Genomic DNA, 16,715 nt, shown 5'->3' on the forward strand with positions numbered 1-16,715 from the left:
TTTTTAGAGAAGCCCAATTCACCCCCCTCTTGGGCATCTTGATCCTTTCAATTGGTATGAGAGCCTAGTGCTTATAAATTAGACTTCACCGCCTAGAGAAAGATGTCTCATGGGGATGGACCGTCACCCATGTTTGAGGGTGATGACATTCTGTATTAGAAAATACGGATGAAGTCATACCTCGAGGCTTGCGATGTCAAGTGCCTAAAAGCCACGACGGAAGGATTTAATCCTCCGGCTAAGCACACCACTCTTACTCCACTAGAGCAAGAAAACGAGAAGTGGAATACAAAGGCCAAAAAACCACATCTTTAGAGGTCTTTACAAAGACGTGTTTAACTGTGTGTGGAACCACAAGAGCGCCCATGAACTATGTACAGAACTTTGTGCGCTCCATGAGGGATCCAAGAGTGAGCGTGAGGAACGCTTTCACCTTGTCATGCACAAGCTTAATACATTTGAGATGTTTCCTAAAGAAAAGGCTAATGAAATGTATTCTCGCTTGAATGTCACTATAGAGGAGCTAAATGGACTTGGACTCAACAAGATGAGTCTGGCGGATGTGGCGAGGAACATACTATGTGTCCTCCCCATTAACAAATATGGGCACATAGTGACCATGCTTCACCAAGGAGATCTCTCAACCACCACTCTGACATCCATCTTAGGGAAGATCAACGATCATGAGATGTACATGCACATCAACCCCCAAAATAGCTCCTCATCATCGAAGAAAGAGAAGAAGGACTTGGCTCTCAAGGCCTCTCACAAGGGCAAGTCCAATAAGATTGAAGTTGAATCATCAACTTCAAGCGATGATGATGCCACCATTGCTCTTATGGTGAGAAGAACAACAAAGCTGCTTAAGAAGCTCAACAAGAATGGAGTCAACTTTGACTCCAAGAAGAAGAAGTTCTTCACAAATAGCAAGAGAAAGCCCATCTCTGAGATGGATTGCTATAATTGTAGTAAACTTGGTCATCTTGCTCATCAATGTCCTAAACCCAAGAAGGACAAATACAAGAAGAAGAACAAGGAGTAAGATGACTCAAGTGTTGATGAGAAGAATGACAAGAAGTCATTCAAGAAGAAAGGTGGCAAGAAGAAGGAGTACCACAAGAAGAAGAATGGCAAGGCATATATTGTTGGTGAATGGCTCACTGACATTGAAAGCTCTAGTGGTGACTCCTCCAACAATGAAAGTGATGATGAGAAGGTCGCCGCCATTGATATTGATGTCTCATCACCACCATCCTCTCCACCATCTTCATCCTCTACACACCTATGCCTCATGGCCAAGGGTGACCGGAAGGTACAAAGTGAGGATAAGAGTAGTGAGAGTGATAATGAGTTTGAATCACCCTCTTATGATGAAATTGTGCACTTGCTAAACAAATACTCTAAAATCATAAGAAAGACAAGAGGTGAAAATAAAAGGCTAGAAAATGAAAATGAATCTCTTATTGCAAAGCTTAAGTCTAGTGATGAGCTTAGAGAACAAAATGAGATCATGACCACTAAACTCAAGGAGCTCAAACTCTCTTTAAAAGAGCTCAAAGAAAAACATGATAAACTTGAGAGTGTGCATGATGAGCCCATTACTAGACATAGAGTGTTGAAGGAAGAGTTCACAACTCTAAAAGTAAACAATGACAACTTTGAGCTAGCTTATGATCTTGCTATCAATGAACCACATGTTGCTACTAACCATGTTTCTAAGCTTGATGTAGCGACTTCTTGTGATGACTTACTTGTGGAGAGCATTGGCAAATGTGGTAGTTGCAAAAGCAAGAATATGGTAGTGGCCGAGAGCTATGATGACACTATCAAGATCAAGAAAGAAAATGAGAAGATCAAGTGTGAAAATGTGAAGCTCAAGAAAGAATTGCAAGAGCAAGCAAAGCACAACACTGTGGTAATTGAGACACTTGATCATGACAAGGATCTTGCTTATGAGAACAAGAAGCTCAAGGAAGAAAACTAATATCTCAAACTTGGTTTGTTGTATGACAAGCAAGAGGAAGCTGAGTCTTTCATCTTGGAAGAGATAGATAGCAAGGATGATCCCATCATCAAAAGGCTAACTCAAGAGAACAAGAAGCTCAAGTTAGAGAAGGAGCATCTCACTAAGGGGTTAGCCAAATTCACTAGAGGCAAAGACCTGCAAAGTGAGCTCTTCATGAACACCGTCATGAAGATGGACAAAAGTGGAATTGGCTACAAGGCTCAACAAAGCAAGCTTATCAAATCACAAGCCATTCATGATCAACCAAGCAAGCCCAAGCCGAGATCCTTTGAGTGTGGACAAGAGGGACATTTTGCTCATGAGTGTGAGGCACCACTACCACCACCCTTGCCCAAGTATGCTAGACCATTTACCTTCAATGCTCACTACATTGTAAGGCAAGGTCAAGGTTAGCTTCATGGGGCCGCCCAACAAGCAAAGGCCAAAGAAGATTTGGGTGACAAAACAACTAGTAGAGAAGGTCAAGGGCCCTAAGAAAATGTGGGTCCCTAAATCTCAAGCTTGATCTCTTGTGTGTAGGTGAACTATAAGACTGGTGGGTCACATTGGGTAATTGATAGTGGTTGCACTCAACATATGACCGGAGATCCCCGGATGTTCACCTCACTTGATGAAGATGTTGACAACCAAGAGAAGATCACATTTGTTGACAATTCAAAAGGCAAGGTCAAGGGTCTAGGAAAGATTGCAATATCAAATGATAACTCCATCACCAATGTGCCTGTGTGTCATCTCTTAGTTTCAACTTGCTTTCGGTTGGACAACTTTGTGATCTTGGCTTCCAATGCCTATTCAACAAGAAAGAAGTGATAGTAACCAAGGAGGATGACAATGAGATGGTATTCAAAGGCTTCCGACACAACAACTTGTATCTTGTAGATTTCTCCTCCAATGAAGTTGACATCAAGACATACTTATTCACCAAGACTTCACTAGGTTGGTTATGGCATAGAAGGTTAGCACATGTTAGAATGGGAACACTCAAGAAGTTGATGAAGAAAGAATTGATAAGAGGCTTGAAGGATGTCACATTTAAGAAGGACAAATTGTGTAGTGCATGTCAAGCCGGCAAGCAAGTGGCAAACACTCATCCAACCAAGGCCTATCTCTCTAATTCTAGAGTGCTTGAGCTATTGCACATGGATCTATTTGGACCAACTACATATGCTAGTCTTGGTGGCAACAAATATTGTTTGGTCATAGTGGATGACTAGTCCCAGTACACTTGGATATTCTTCTTGCAAGACAAGGCCAAAGTTGCATCAATATTCAAGAAGTTTGCAAAGAATGCCCAAAATCAATTTGAAGTCAAAATAAAGAAGATTAGAAGTGATAATGGCAAAGAGTTTGACAACACCAACATTGAAGAGTATTGTGATGAAGTCCGAATCAAACATGAGTTCTCCTCAGCATACACACCACAACAAAATGGGGTTGTAGAAAGAAATAACCGGACATTGATCACCTTGGCAAGAACAATACTTGATGAGTACAATACTTTGGAGAAGATGTGGGCCGAGGTAATCAATACCGTTTGCTATGCATCAAACCGGCTCTTTTCTCACAAGTTCCTAGAGAAGACACCATATGAATTTCTCAATGGGAAGAAGCCCGATGTCTCATTCTTTAGAGTGTTTGGATGCAAATGCATGCTACATCTACAAGAAGTGCCAACACTTGGGAACGTTCCAAAGAAGATGTGACATTGGTTACTTGGTTGGCTATTCATCAAAGTCAAAAGGCTTATAGAGTCTTTAACCATACCACAAATATGAATTTGATGAAACTAATGGCTCCCAAGGAGCAAGTGATAATCTTGATTATGTAGATGGTGAACCATTGAGGGATGCCATGAAGAACATACCGGTGGGGGACATCAAGCCAAAAGAAGATGATGATGTGCAAATCATTGAGCCACCATCCACCTCACATGTACCACAAGATGAAGACAAGTATGTGAGAGATGCTCATGAAGACACTCAAGTCACTCATGAGCAAGTGGTGGCACAAGCACAAGATGTTGATGCTCCCTAAGCAACCCCTCAAGTGGCGCCAAGAAGATCATCACACCTCCTCCAAGATCACTCTCAAGATCTCATCATCGGGAGTCCATCACGTGGTGTAACTACATGCTCTAGACATGCTTTATTTATTGAACATCACGCTTTTGTGTCTCTTGAAGATGAACCAAAGACTATAGAGGAAGCTCTTCGTGATGCGGATTGGATCACTGCCATGCAAGAGGAGTTGAACAACTTCTCTCGCAACCAAGTGTGGACACTTGAAGAGCGACCCAAAGATGCAAGAGTGATTGGAACAAAGTGGGTCTTCCGGAACAAGAAGGATGATCAAGGCAAGGTGGTGCGCAACAAGGCAAGGCTCGTGGCAAAGGCTTTTCACAAGTGGAAGGTCTTGACTTCGGTGAAACATTGCACCAGTAGCAAGGCTTGAAGCTACCCGTATCCTACTTGCATATGCATCTAGCCATGATATCAAGTTATTTCAAATGGGTGTAAAAAGTGCCTTTTTGAATGGTTATATTAATGAGCTTGTCTATGTTGAGCAACCCCCGGTTTTGAAGACCCTAGGTACCCCAAGCATGTCTACCGGTTGTCCAAAGCACTCTATGGTCTCAAGCAAGCTCCTAGAGCTTGGTATGAGAGGATTAGGGACTTCCTCATTGAGAAGGGCTTCAAGATTGGGAAAGTTGTCACAACACTCTTCACTAAGAAAATGAATGGGAAAATCTTCATTTGCCAAGTTTATGTTGATGATATTATTTTTGGCTCAACTAATGAAGATTTTTGCAAGGAATTTGGTGATTTGATGTCCAAGGAGTTTGAGATGTCCATGATTGGCGAGCTATCCTTCTTCCTAAGATTTCAAGTCAAGCAAATGAAGGAAGGGGTCTTCATCTCTCAAGAGAAGTACACACAAGATCTTCTCAAGAGGTTCAAGATGATGGATTGCAAGCCAATCAAGACTCCCATGACATCAAATGGGCATCTCGACTTGGATGAGGGAGGTAACCCAATTGACAAAACTCTCTATCGTTCCATGATAGGAAGTTTACTCTACCTCACCGCATCTAGGCCTGATATCATGTTTAGTGTGTGTATGTGTGCTAGATATCAAGCTATGCCTATGGAATCTCACTTGATTGCCGTCAATAGAATTCTTAGGTATCTAAAATACACACCTTGCCTAGGCTTGTGGTATCCCAAAGTGCAAGATTCCAACTTGTAGGCTATTCCGATTCGGATTATGTCAGGTGCCGCATTGATAGATAGAGCACATCCAGAGGGTGCCACTTTCTAGGTAGATCTCTTGTCTCTTGGATGTCAAAGAAACAAAATAGTGTTGCCTTGTCAACGGCCGAGGCGGAATACATTGCCACCGGTGCTTGTTGTGCACAAATACTTTACATGAAACAAACTTTGCTAGACTATAGAGTAGTACTAGACAAAGTACCCTTATTGTGTGACAATGAAAGTGCCGTAAAACTTGCAAACAACCCAGTTCAACACACCCGCACAAAGCACATTGACATTCATCATCACTTCCTTAGGGATCATGTTGCTAAAGGTGATATATCCTTAGAGAATGTGGGGATGGAAAATCAATTGGCGGATATCTTCACAAAACCCCTAGATGAAGCTAGGTTTTGTATGTTGAGAAATGAACTAAGTGTGCTTGATCTTTCTAACTTCACTAAAAAATGAAGTTGTGTGTTGCCCTTGTAAATAGCTTTTGTTTTGCATATCATGCATACCTAAAATAAAAATACAAAAAGAATTGTGAGTAAGGCTTGTCTAACATGGTTAAGATAACCCCCATGAGTGTGTGAAAAAGCTTAACCTTGGATCAAACTTGACAAGCATTAGATTACTTTCAAGTATTGCACTGCATTTCATATCATATGCATGCTTGTTAGTTTACCGTTTCTTTTTTGTTATGTCTTGAGCATCCGCTGTGTTCGTCCATAGATAGGGGGAGCATTCAAAGCTCATCTTGATTTAAACCCCTAGATTTATGGCCACATGATGCTCCTTGGTGTTTTTCACTTGACTATTTTTTCATAAAAAAACTATTATGCCTAAGGCTAAATATTTGTGAAAATTTGAGGGTTTGAGAGAGGTCACTCATGCCAGTTCCAATTTGTGTTTATTTGAGTCTTCTTGAAGTTGGAACTTGGTTGGGTAAAAGTCGGGCAAAGTTCTGTGTTGAAAATCTGGTTAAAGGTGCACTAGACGATGCACCGGACGCACACCCAGTGCATCTGGTTGGGTGAGTGTCTAGGGCTACACTCACTGGACCCGCGCACAGTGTCCTGAGCGCGTCCGGTGGTTCACCAAGGTATGCCCTAAGGCACCGGATGCTAGTCCAGCGTCTGGTGGCCATCATCCGGTGGTTGCGCCATTTGCAGACGCGTCCGATGCCCCCGCGGCGGGCGGATAAAACCCGAGGTCGTGCGTCTGTTCACCCGATTCCTTTCTTCTTTCTCCCGTGAACTCGCCCAGCGCCTAGACCTAACCCTAACCGCCGACTCCCTGTGCCGCCGTGAACAGAGATTTCCTCAGGCGATCTTCTCTCTCCCGGTGTCAGGAAGGATCGCTGAAGTGCTCTTCTCCCCCTGCGCTCCCTGGTTCTTCTTCCTTGTAGAATCTAGGGCTGGGTGGTGAGTTTGCTAGCATACGCCCGCAAGGTGCTTGTTCTTATGTGCCAATGACTAGAACATAGTTTCTGACGACGTACTCATCTGTCCTACCCTTGTAGCACCTTATGGAGTTGGTTTGCGGTCTCCGGCGATCTTCGATCTCGTTTCTTCATTCGAAACGCATTTCGTCGACCGATCGTAAGCAGTTTGCATCCGTTCTCATCTATCTCTTGCGATCTATAGGGTTTTCTCATCTCTAGCTATTATGTGTGCTTATATATACCCTATCTATTCTATCTCTTGCAGCACGTTGGTCTCCTTTTGTCAGTTGTCAGTGGCAGTTGAACTCGGGGCCAAGCCCGCGAGTACGGATTGAGGCCAAGCCTAACGAGTGTCAGTTCCTCAGCTTTCGACAGTGTTTTAGGGTTGTGTTATTGTAATGGCACGTTGCAAGAACGTCAGTGGTCCGACAGCTGGCAGTGGTGGCACTCCAGGTGGCGATGGGGGAGATGACAGGCCCCGTCGTCTGACAGCTGCAGAGAAGGGCAAGAGGAAGAAGGTTATGACAAGAAGAGGAAGGCCAGTGATAGAGAGGCTGAGGTAGCAGAGGCAGTGGCAGCAGCTGCAGAGGCAGCAGAGAGGGGTGGTCGCTCAGGTGCTTTGAGGATTGGATCCGAGGCGTGCTGTACTTTAGGTTGAGCAGCGACACAGGACCCCTCCTAGCACCATCATGCTTGGGGTCGTCGTGTCAGGATAAATGTCACTGAGCCAGGATAGGAGGAGACTGAGGCAGAGGGTCAGGCAGAGACAGAGGCTGAGACAGAGGCAGAGGCCCAGGCAGAGGGCTAGACAGAGGTTCAGCAGGAGGAGCAGCCCCTTCGGAGGTCGACTCGTACTCGTACACAGGCTACCTTCAGGACTGGTATGCAGCATCAGTCCTCCTTGACTGCTCGCTCCACTCCTGCTCGGGGCACTCCAGCTACTCGCCTAGCTCGAGTCTGGATCCACAAGGACTACATACGTGCACCTACTCGTGAGATCCAGGAGTTGAGGTTTGCTCCTTTCCCCACCTGGTTTCCAGCAGCCCGGGATGAGAGGGCACACGCCAGATTCTACACAGTTGTTCAGGAGGATATGTATATGGCATTTGTCCATGCTGAGACTCAGTTCAGGGAGCACAGGGTGCTAGACCTTGAGGTGCTAGGGAACGTGGTAGATGCAGATATCAGACAGTACTTCACATACCTACTAGGTCTCCCACGTCTTCTTGCTTTTCCAGGCACCTACGTCGAGGAGTGGGTCAGGGAGTTCTTTGCCTCAGTGTGGATTGCTCTAGACCATAGCTATATTCACTATGCCCTGGCAAGCACAGACTACAGGGTGACAGCTCAGAGGGCCAGAGAGACTTGGGGGTTGAGAGCATACGACACCAAGATCCATGAGCTTTGCTATGGCAACTTTGAGCCCCCTCAACGACCACATGGTGGTGCCCTTCCTCCTGTTGACTTCGTCTCTCAATGCTTCCGTCAGCCATTTGGTGAGGGCTCCAGCAGGACAGTGGGCGATCTTACACACCCAGCTCGGATCCTCTACTTTGTGATGAGGAAGACTCTTCTCCCCAGGCCAGGCTACTGGGATGGTTTCACCAGGATTCAGTAGTGGTTGATAGCCCACCTGATTGCTCAGAGGCCATTTGACTTATGGGATCTGATTGTGTCAGATATTGAGGACACAGTTGCTGAGGGTTTCAGGGGTCGACGTCAGCTACCCTACGCACACTGGAACACCATGCTCATTCTTCATGCTAGGGCAGACCCTCTTCCAGCTCATATCCAAAGGGAGTTGATAGATACCGACATAGTGTTTCCACACTATGACCCCCGCCAGATGTTGAGAGCACACCATGACCTTTGAGCTCTAGCACCTCCTCCAGCACCACGTGGCCAGGCGCCACCACCTTCACCTAGGGCTACCCGCAGTTCAGGGGGAGTCGTAGAGACAGTGGAGGAGCAGGACATAGCCATTGGGGCATTTGCAGACACTGAGGCCAAGGAGGAGATCGAGTTTGCTACTGACAGCTCAGATGATGACTATCATCTCCCTATACCAGATCTTCCTCTGAGGCAGCACGACCACGAGGCAGGAGGCTCTTCCAGTGCCACAGACCTCGCACTACTTGCTATACTTGAGGGGATGAGGGCAGATCCGCGGAGGGCAGCTGAGGAGCAGGCTAGGAGGGACAGAGACTAGGCTGCCATCAATGCAGCCATGCAGGCCAGGCAGGATGAGCTTCAGAGACAGCTTCTGACCTTCCAAGAGCAGCAGCTAGCTTTCCCGGCCCAGCACACAGCTATGATGACCGCTCTCATGGCTGCAATAGGGATCCAGCTTCCATAGGTGCAGGTTCTAGGCACTTCTTCTGTCACGCCACAGACTCCAGTGCTACAGCCCAGCGGGTTTCAGAGTTAGTCTCATTCTCTGCTCTAGCTACCTGCTCAGAGCCAGCCTTTCTCGACGCCTCAGCACCAAGTCTCTTAGGATGCTATCTCTTCTAGTTTTGAGCAGGTGTCTTAGTTTACACCTCTGCGCTCAGGGTTCACACCACAGTCAACTAGTGCCTTTCAGATTGTGTTGGACTCTTCAGCCAGACAGGACATCTCGTTCTCCTATAGTGCTCTAACCGGGCAGCCGACCCCACCTCCACTACAGGCTCCTGCAGCTTTCACTTTGCCGGTCACCACTACCGAGCGCTTGTCCTTGTCCGTAGCATCGTCTGAGCAGCTAGCACCGTCGTCTATAGTTCCTGAGACGTCAGTGATAGCTACAGAGTCAGTGTCATTCTCCTCAGTAGGACTTGAGCCTCCAGCATAGACTGCGATAGCCACAAAGCCCACAGAGTAGACCCAGACAGCTTCTCCAGCTTGTGCAGTTTCAAAGGGTCACTCCACCTCCTTCGAGTCGACGGCAGATGGCTCAGATGATGCAGCTCAGTTTAAGGTCGTGCCACGCGACTCCTCTGCTCCACCTCCACCTCTTTCGTCTTAGGTTTTTGGCGCTTGATGCCATAGGGGGAGAGAGTTTAGAGTATAATAGAGTTAGGGGGAGCCAGAGAGTGGGTCTTGATTATTTTGTGTGCTACTTCATCTTCATGCATCATATTTACCTTTTATGCATTTGTGTGAGGTACTTTGCTTTGTGAGATACTTTTATGGTTGTGAGACATGACATGTGCTTCTTTGTGATATATTTATGTCATGTGTTTGGCTCATATTACTTTGCTTCCGTGTTTTTACTCCGATTTATTATGAGCCATACGTTGTTATATCCTGTTGTACACATCTCACATATTTGGATGCAGGATGATAGACTTGGTTGATATAAGCATGCCTAATCCCTTTTGTGTTCTTATTGTCTCATGCTTATAGAAACCAAGTCATTTGAAAACCTCACTTATTTCATACTCAAGGTCATTGTCATCAATCACCAAAAAGGGGGAGATTGAAGAGCATCTAGGCCCCTAATGAGTTTTGGTGATTAATGACAATGTTGATTACTATCACTAACGTGTGTTTTGTAGAGGCAAAGTCATTAGTGTTAGGTCATGGTAATAGGTACTCGATGGACAAGGACGTTCATGCCTACTTAATAGTGGAAATCATTTAGGTTTTCAAAGGATGGTTGGACATCGTCAAGAATAGACTAGGTCTAAGTGCCATATGGTGAAGAAGGGCACTTAGAGTAGTTTAGGACTTTGTTTTCCTTTGACCGTACTATTAAGAGGGGCATTGAGTTAGTAGCTTGACCTAGGCAAGGCTTTAGGTTTAGGTGTGGTGCACACTTGGTAAACCTAGCAATAGGCAGCTCAGAGATAGTCCTTAGATCATGAGGAACAAACTTCATTTTGGAAAGATCATGTTTCGACGAAGTTTGGGTGCCTAAGCAGGCACCGGACGTAGCACCGGACGCTATGTGAGTGCGTCCGGTGAGATTGACTTGAGTCAGAGTGACTGGGTGCCTAGGGTTAGGCATCAGATGCTAGCACCGGACTCACCGGGTAGTGTCCGGTCCTATACCTAGGGAGGTCTAAAGAAGACTAGGACACCGGACGCTAGCACCGGACTCACCAGGTAGCGTCCGGTCCTATACCCAGGGAGGTCTAAAGAAGACCAGGGCACCAGACGCTAGCACCGGACTCACCGGGTAGCGTCCGGTCCTAAACTCAGAGAGGGTGTAAGTTTCACCCTCACACCAGACGGTGCCACCGGACACTCTATGGGAGCGTCCGGTGCTCTATCATATGAGAGTACAATTAGCCGTTGAGTGTCACTGGACGCTCGGTGCAGTGTGTCCGGTGCAACATCAACAACGTTTGGTGCTCCCGTTTTCAGTGTATAACGGTTGGCTGGCTCTTCGACTTGATGGGGAGTATTTATACTTCTCCACCTCGCCCATGGGAGGTCTCTTGCCCATTTGATCAGTTGAGAATCACCTTGTGGTGCAAGAGAGAAGCAAGAGCCTAGAGAGGATTGAGTTTTGAGAGATTTCTTGTGAGAATCCTTCTCTAGTTGAGTTCCAAGAGTCAAGTGTGCATCCACCACTCTCTAGTGCCTTGTTTAGGTCAAGTGAGAGTTCTTTGCTTGTTACTCTTGGTGATCGCCATCACCTAGATGGTTCGGTGGTGATTAGAAGCACGAAGACCGCTCGGAGTTCTTGTGCGTGGCTCGTGTCAAGCTTGTGAGTGGTTGTGGGCGATTCACCATGACGGAGTGTCGAAGAATCAGCTCGTAGAGAGCACTTGGTCCTTGCATGGACCAAGGGGAGCAGGACCCTTGCGCGGGTGCTCCAACGAGGACTAGTGGAGAGTGGCGACTCTCTGATACCTCGGCAAAACATCGCCGAGCCCTTTCTTGCTCTCCTCCTTTACTTTCTAGCATTTACTTTGTGCAATTACTTTGAGCTTTTACATTCCTAGAATTGCCATGCTAGAATAGGATTGGAACTAGGTTGCAAAACTCTTTATCTAGTAGCTCTCTAGATCACACTAGGCACAAGGGGTTGAATTGGAGCTTATAGGTTGCTTAAATTTTTAGAGAAGCCCAATTCACCCCCCTCTTGGGATCTTGATCTTTTCAGTGGGCGAAGAACAACTTGAGCAGAGAAAATATGACATGAGAAGGAAGAACCAGAATCACTATGAAACCATGTTTTCACAGATTCACATACGTAGCAACAATGTGTGAATCATTTTGAACTCATTTTGAGAAAAAAAATGTTTTGTCAGTGTGTTGTTTGACTCAGATTCTACTTTTCTTGTAAGAATAGGGAATGATTCATGGTGCCAAACACACCCAAAGATTCTCATTGTTTCTCTTGTGTTGTTTTTTGTAGGTGCAAAAGACAACCTTTGTAAAGGTCTCCAAACAAAATCATGAGGCCAAGTCCCAAATGAGGACTTATCAAGAGCCCCAAAAGATGAGATTGAAAGAGAATTAGGATTGAAGCACTCAGATTTAAGTCTTGAGCTTGGACCAAAGCTTGGACAAAGCCTAAAAGATAAGGCCCAAATACAGAGTATGGGATGAAGGCTCAAATCAAAAAGGCATGAAGGGAGTTTAGAAGTGAAGACTCAAGGTGTAATCAGACCTTGACAAGCATACATTGTGACCTTACAATATTGTATAGTTATATAAAAAGATGTTGTTGTCCCTAAACATTTCAAATGTAGTTGTGTAGATTAGACAAAGATCTCCTCTATATAAATAGGGTGACATTGTAATGGAGAAGGCAAAAGTTCTCTTATGTTGAAACTCCACAAGTTAAAAGTTATTGCAATATGAATCCTTTATTTTAGTCCTATCTTTAGGTATCCCTGTGGAAGTACAACGGTGCTTATCCTTGAAATTGGATATCATTAGAAGCAGTTCACAAGCCAACTAACAAAATATTGTTGAACCTCTTGCTTGGGTTGGACCTCTTCAGGGTGTGTGCATCATTAGGTTACCCAAGGCTACCTATGAAGCCTATAGCATGCCTATAGTCATTGGATCAAGAGATAAATAGAAACATATGTTCAAAGAGAAATTTGAGCTTGAGGCTAAAGAGTAAAGACATAAATTGATTTGGTTTTATTGGTTGTGTATCAATTGTCTATGCTTTTTCATATACATATAACCTGTGCGATATCAAGTTCAAATATATTAGAACAATCTTTAAACCAACCTCAAACTAACTACTTCAATAAAACCAAACCATCTAATTTTTTTGTTTACTATAACTTTCACATCTGCACTACAAATTTGGTGATCTACATGTTCCTTTCCATTGTCACAATGAGAGCTACATAGTGTTGGACTCTACATCATTTAGGCATTATCCAAAATCTAGTGCTATGGCTTTGGAAATTAGATAGTCCAGGCTTTTAGATTATCTAGTGTTAAAAATTTGGCTACCAACAACGAGTTAACCATTTTAAGTAAAATTTAGCAAAGTTCATGTGTTTCATGAACACGAGTTACATGTAGCACTACATGGATGTAAGATTCCAAGTCTTTTAGTACATACACAATAGCTCACATTTGAGAACCATGCATGATTAGACTATCTTAACATGAAATTTAGATAAAAGTTACAAGAGGCCATTTCCCATTTCATTGTTTTTATTTTAAGAAAACTTTCTTATCGCTAATTAACTATAAACTTTGGTTTGTCTTGATGACTAGCGATTTGATATCTTAGGGTTGCACCTCCCCACCAGTTGATTGTCTTTGCCTTCTGGGACTCTAATCATGCATTGCCAACACCAAGGAAATCAAAGAATGGTGGGCTGAACTTGTCAGCACCCTTGTCGGTGGTTGCAGTGGGTGTCCTGCCATGAGGGGCCATGTCAGAGCCTCCTGTGTAGGAAAATAGAACAAAAATCACATGTCAATCGTTTGTTGGAGGCACACCATGTGAAACCATGAGGGAGAGCAAGAAACAACAAAGCCTACTCTAGTAGATGCAAGGGATAGTACCTCCTATGGAGAGGTGTGTTGTGTTGGTGGATGAGGAATTGTTGAATTCATTGGCATGGTAAATGTGGCTTGCTGCCGCCTCAACTGGGACATTGAGTTCTGGGTGCATATTGTTGTCATAGTTGTGGTAGATATTGATGATTGGCATGAAGTGTGGCGACCCTTGTGTCGATGATGAGGGGCAAGATGAGGATGAGATCTTAATGTCTTGGATTGCACGGGACTTACGTGCCATCATGACATGCCAGTGGTTTTTGATAGCGTTATCAGTGCGGCCAGGAAAGAGGCGAGCGATAAGGGACCACTTGGTTCCATATGCATGGCGCGCCGCTAGGAGTTGCTCCTCTTCCTCCTTGGAGAATGCATCTCGGTTAAGTTGTGGGTCTAGTTGGTTGATCCACCGTAGCCTGCAACTCTTTCCTATTTCATTGGAGTAAAGATCATAATTACTTTCTAGCAATACTCAAACTTTTGGGAGAAGCTAAATATCTTTGCAGCATTTGAGAAATCATACCTGATCTTCCTTCAAGCTTCTCAGCGATGCGGCGCCAATTCTTGGGGCCATATCGTGCAACCAAATCTTTTAGTTTGTCATCCTCAGAAGGACACCAGTGACCCCTCCTCATGATGCGATTCCCCTGATTAGAGCTACCATCATGGCCATTACTGGTGCCATGATCCTCCACATGCTCATCATAAGCCTCCTCTACAATGAAGACATGCTTGTTTCCCTCTTGGAATGGAACCAAAGCCCGTGTTGGTGGCAGAGCAGGGTTCAAGTGATCCATTTTGGATCCAAGGCTTGGATAGTTTCTTGTTGTGATTGCTTCAACAAAGGAAGAGGTTGTTTATATTGGCGAGGATGAGGGTTCTTGCTACAACAGCCTCAATGAAATAAAGAAAAAAATAAATTCTTACTTCCTTTATAAACCATAAATACATTCTTATTTTAGGTTTCATCACCGGTTTCTCGTGTCCTACCATATGGGTTTTTGGCCGTTGAATAGGGATACTACTTGGCTAGAGACACCTCTTCTTCACGTGAACTCTCTCTGTCCTCTGAAGGATCTCTAGATGGATAAACTAGGGTGAATTGCCTAATTAAAATTTTCTAAAAACAACAACACTAGGCAAAATTGATTAGTAATAAAGAAGGACCTAATAGGCACTACCTCTCGCTATTGTTTAGCCTATGATGAACAACTATACAATCTAGTGATCAAGGAAAGATCAACTAAAGCTATGTCACTCGAAAGGTAAACTAAGCTACACAAACACCTTAGCAACAAGAACTACAAGCTCTACACTAGGAATTGTAAATGCACTAAGGCCTTGTTTAGTTTCAAAATTTTTGGCAAAATGAACATTGTAGCACTTTCGTTTATATTTGACAAATATTATCCAACTATGGATTAATTAGGCTTAAAAGATTTGTCTCGCAAATTATAAGCAAACTGTGTAATTAGTTATTCTTCTTATTTATATTTAATGCTCCATGCATGTAACGCAAAATTTGATGTGATTGGGAATCTGAAAAAATTTGCAAATTTTTTTGGGAACTAAACAAGGCCTAAAGTAAAGCACATGCTTAGAGAGATTAAAACACAAAAGAGGAGACACAAAAATATAGCCTATGTCCTCAATGGGGTGTGTCCAAGGATCACTGCTCCATCACTAGCTCAATGATCTCTCAAGATTGATCACAAGGTACACCACAAAGCCTTGAAATACACAAGAGTTGCTCTTTTCCTTGCCAGCAAGGATGAGCACAAAAAACCCTCAAAAACAAAGTCCTTAGCACCTTACAACCTCCAATTACATGCTTCAAGGGATCAACACTACTCTAAGACATCTAGCTGATGATAATCACCAAGAGTAACAAGAATCTTGCAGCCAACACAATAATTAGAGCTAGTAGATGTGAACTCCCAATGAAAATGAACTAGATCAACTCTAATCTCAGCAAAATGCAATTTTAACTAAGCAAATGTGAGTGGAGAGCTTTCTTGAGCACCAAAGGTTGTGCAAGTTGGTAGGGAGTGCCAAGAGAGCATACATGCCTGAGCACACTACCTATTTATAATCCAACTCAAGAAACTAACCACTAGCAACTTTCCACATCGAAATCATGTGCATCAGATGGCTTTGGTGAGCACTAGAGTTCCCACATTGGAGTGGTTCAATAGCTAACTCAAACTAGTTGTTGCACTTGTATAGGATATCCAGTGACATCTCCGTTGTACCACCAGAGGGTTCTAGTGCGCATTAAGCTCCAAACTTGCCCAAGAAAATGCTCTTTGGAGAGACTCTCTGGTTCACTCTCCCATGCAACACCAAACAGCTTTGGTTAGTTGAAAACCCTATGTTTGGTTTTGGTAATTAAGACAACTAGATGATGAGCAGCCTTGGAGATGATGAAGGGTGAACAATCTAATTGGAGCAAGCTCACACTTGGAGAAGACGAAGAGGTGGAACCAAGCCTAAAGGCAAAGGACCAGAAGTATATGATAGGGTTTTGTTTTCACTAGTTGAGATGCAATAATGTGTGTGATCGTGTTTAGGATAGATGCACATATCACTAAGAGGGAAACTCTAAGAGCAGACATAGTCATCTAGTGCCACTAGGTGTTGATTTACATGATTTTAAATTAAACATAGTGAATGTGAGTATCAAGCAAAAATGTTTTTGAAAGCACTTTAAAAATTGCTAACTCAAGTGCTTAGTTGTTTGGCAAAAATATTTGGGAGCTTGTAAATTAAAGTGAGAGAGAAGGGTTGTTGGTTGGGCTCTTTAGCACTCACTCGAGTTGTCTAGTGTGGCACTAGAGTGCCCATCGGAGCTCTCAATCAGTGTGTTGACTTGGGAGAAAAATTAGCCAGGTACCTTGACTTTGGTGTGCACTAGAGTGGTGACATTAGTGGGATCTAGTGTGTGAAAGCCCTAGTTTGTTTTGGATAATTGATGAAACCCTAGTACTAACCTCTATGCTAAGTGTGTGTAGACTTAATGAGGTTGGTA

The sequence above is a fragment of the Sorghum bicolor genome, chromosome 3, assembly GCF_000003195.3.
Source record: "Sorghum bicolor cultivar BTx623 chromosome 3, Sorghum_bicolor_NCBIv3, whole genome shotgun sequence".
In the NCBI taxonomy this organism is placed as follows: domain Eukaryota; kingdom Viridiplantae; phylum Streptophyta; class Magnoliopsida; order Poales; family Poaceae; genus Sorghum; species Sorghum bicolor.